A 3,448-nucleotide genomic window follows, 5' to 3' on the forward strand; every position below is an offset into this window, starting at 1 on the left:
TATTTTAAATGGGTTCCCTTTCCCCTTCCTCTGCCAGAAACACGGGGGTATTTTTCCAATATTTACTGTGAAAACCTGGTTGAGCTCCTGGAGATAAAACTCACAAAAATGTTTGTCCTTACCCCCATGAGTTTTTGACTCTCAGACTTGTTCATACCTAGTGTGGATTGGATGTCCCCCCAAACTCATTGAGGCTTGATCCCCACTGTGACTGTTGGGAGGGTGGGAAATCCTGTTATGGTAATGAAAAGGTGGGGCCTTGAAGTGGTGATTAGATCGTGAGGACCATGCACTAGCAAATGGCTCAATCCAACTGATGGTTTAATGGTAGTCATGGGCATGGTTCTGAGGGCTTTAAGGGAGGATTGAGGGGTTAGCTCTCTCTCTACTGCACCATTCTCACCATGTGACACCATGCCTTGCTATAGGGTGACCTCACTAGATGTGTTCCCTGGACTTTGGACTTCCCAGCCTCTGAAACTGTAAACAATAAATTTTGTTTTCTTACAAATTACTCAGTTTCAGGTATTTTGTTATAAGCAATGGAAATGGAATAACATACTTAGCCTCCAGAAATTTGTCAATTAAAGTTCAGGTTTTCCTACCCTAACACTTGTTCCTACAGAGGTTTCTGCTCTGGTAAGTTCTTCTCTATATCCACCTATCTGTCTCTCCAATTTTGACTTCACTTCTCTGATGGATCTAAGTAGAGTTGTTTATTTTTCAGTCTGTTTAGCTTTTTACTTGTTAGGATGGAGTGGTGACTTCCCAGCTGCTTACATGTGGAACCTGAAACAAGGAGTCTCCAGCTGTCTTTTAAACTTCCTCTTTTTGATGTTTTATCTGTCATCGCTATGTGTTTAGAAACTCAAGGCACAAACTTACAACGTCCACCTTCCTGTATGCTATATACATTTTTTCTTTTATAATTTTTACCCATTTAAAATTTTTCCATAATTTTAACCTATTGCTCCCTAAAGTTTTTCATTATGGCACATTTTAAGTTTAGTTAGTGCAGCGTGTTCCTCTTTCCATACTGACTTCTCAAGTATGTATTATTCCCCATCCTTAAGTTCAATGGGTTTCAAAAATATTTAGAATTAAAAAAAAAAAATTGCAGAATGAACTTAAGGTATTATCTGAGGAAACAAACTTAATAAATATGAAACTCATGTTACCTATGTTTTGTTGACTTTAAGGTAAAAACAATAATATCCTGTCACATGACTAAATGAAATAACTAACTTAAAAATAACAGTTTATGGGCCAGCCCGGTGGCGCACTGCTACAGTGTGCTGCTTGGGAAGTGCAGCGGCGCTCCCACCGAGGGTTCGGATCCCACATACAGACCGGTTCCCGCTCACTGGCTGAGCAAGGGGCGGGCGCGACGCTGAGGGCTGCAATCCCATTGCCGGTCCCAGTCCGGTACGGGCGTGACACTGAGGGTTGCGATCCGTTGCCGGACACGAAAAAAGACAAAATAAATAAATAAATAACTTAAAAATAACAGTTTAATTTGGCATATGGTAGACAGCAAAATTACGTCCCCACTGTTATCTTGCTCCCGCTGAACCATACATTGCCAAGAAGTGGCCTTCCCATGGATATGTATCTTCATGACTTCTTTTGAAGGCTTTTCGTCTTTCTTTTTACAGTCCCACAGTTCATCTTCCACTTCATCATCCTTTCCACAGTTGCCCTGTCCATCTTGGAGTACTTTTTCTTTTATGCAGCAGGACTCATTTCATTAGTCTTTTCAGTTGTTATCTCCCTTTTCATCACTGAAATACAAAAAGGCTCAGTGACTCTCTGTGATTGTGGCTGGGCCTTTGCTTCCAGCAACTCTCATTGGTTTCCTTCATTTGCCCTATCGTTCTGTCGGAGTTCCAGGACATTTCACATCAATGGAATTCATGTTCCCTCGCCAAAAATAGGAAAATACGAAAAACTAGAAAAGCTTGATCAGTCCTACCCTGATTTCAATTAAGAGTTTCTCAGTCCTCTTACATGATTCAGGAGCAAACAAGCAAAAAAACCCAAAAAGGAAATGTAAAAAAAAGTTTCCCTATCTGTCATCCAGTCACCCTACTCCTCTGTATTAGTCCATATGTTGCTTATAACAAAATACCTGAAACTGGGTAATTTATGAAGAAAAAATGTTTATTGGTTATAGTTTCAGAGGCTGGGAAGTCCAAAGTCCAGGGAACACAACTGGTAAGAGCCTCATTGGTGGGTAGTGACTCTTTACAGCAAAGCAGGGTGTCACATGGCAGATGGCAGAAGCAGAGAGGGAGCTAACTCCTCATTCCTTTCCTTCTAAAGCCCTCAGAAGCACGTCCATAACCACCAGTAAACCATCAATTTATTAATCCATTTACCAGGGCATGGTCCTCACAATCTAATCACGTCTTCAAGGCCCCACCTTTCCATTACCATAACTGGATCTCCCACCCTCTTAACACTGTCACAGTGGGGGTTAAGTTCTAACACCTGGACTTTGAGGGACACAGTTTAAACCATAGCACTCTTTTTGTTCTTAATCTGGCTCCTCCTTCAATCCAAGATATAAACCAGAAGTTCTCACTAGTTTACCCTATTTTCACAGAGGTTTATTTTTCCCCTTTTGATGAGGGAGATCATCTGTCTGATGAGTGTGATGAATGAGATCATCTGCTGGACAGGTATTGGGCTGAATCTTCAAATAGCATCTCCTTCATCTGTAACATTTCAATTCTCTTAGTTTTTATATGTATTTCCTTATGAGTGAGTTCAAATTTTCCACTCCCTATAAAAGGGGTCTTCAAAAAGCTCATGGAAAGATTTGTATTATCTTTTAATTCTATTTTTCTACAAACTTTTTGAAGTATCCTCATATTCCTTAACATTTTCTCTTTCATCTCTTATTCAATGTGAATGACCTGGTCATATTGATATCAATTAGCTTCCCATATTAATTTTCCATTTCCAATGACTCAGGCTGTCCCTCTTCTCTTTATCACTGCCACCTTGTACCCTATTACTTCATGTCTAGTCTCCCATATGATATTACTCCCTTCAGTGTTGACACTTGCCATATTATTTTGCTGTGACAGTGTAATACTTCAATTTCAAGTAACAGAAAACTCAACTTAGGGCCCATTCCAGCTGGGGAGCTTCAGAGTGCCCCAGCATCTCTCTTATGGGCACAGGGTCCCACCCATGGCCCCAGTGACCTTGCCCAGAACTGACAACTCCAGCTGAGGAGCTGCAGAGCACAACAGTATCTCTCAGCAGCACCCCAGTGACCCAGTCCAGGGTAGCCCACTTCAGCTGAAGAGTCACTGAGCATACCAGCACATCTCCCAGGGGCTCAAGGCCCTGCTGGCCCATCCCAGAAATCTTGCCAGTGTTACCACTCTAGCAAGGAGCTGCTGAGAACCCTAGCAGCTCTGTCTAAGCAACAGAGGCA

The sequence above is a fragment of the Galeopterus variegatus genome, unplaced genomic scaffold (assembly GCF_000696425.1).
Source record: "Galeopterus variegatus unplaced genomic scaffold, G_variegatus-3.0.2 Scaffold405, whole genome shotgun sequence".
NCBI classification, from domain to species: Eukaryota; Metazoa; Chordata; class Mammalia; order Dermoptera; family Cynocephalidae; genus Galeopterus; species Galeopterus variegatus.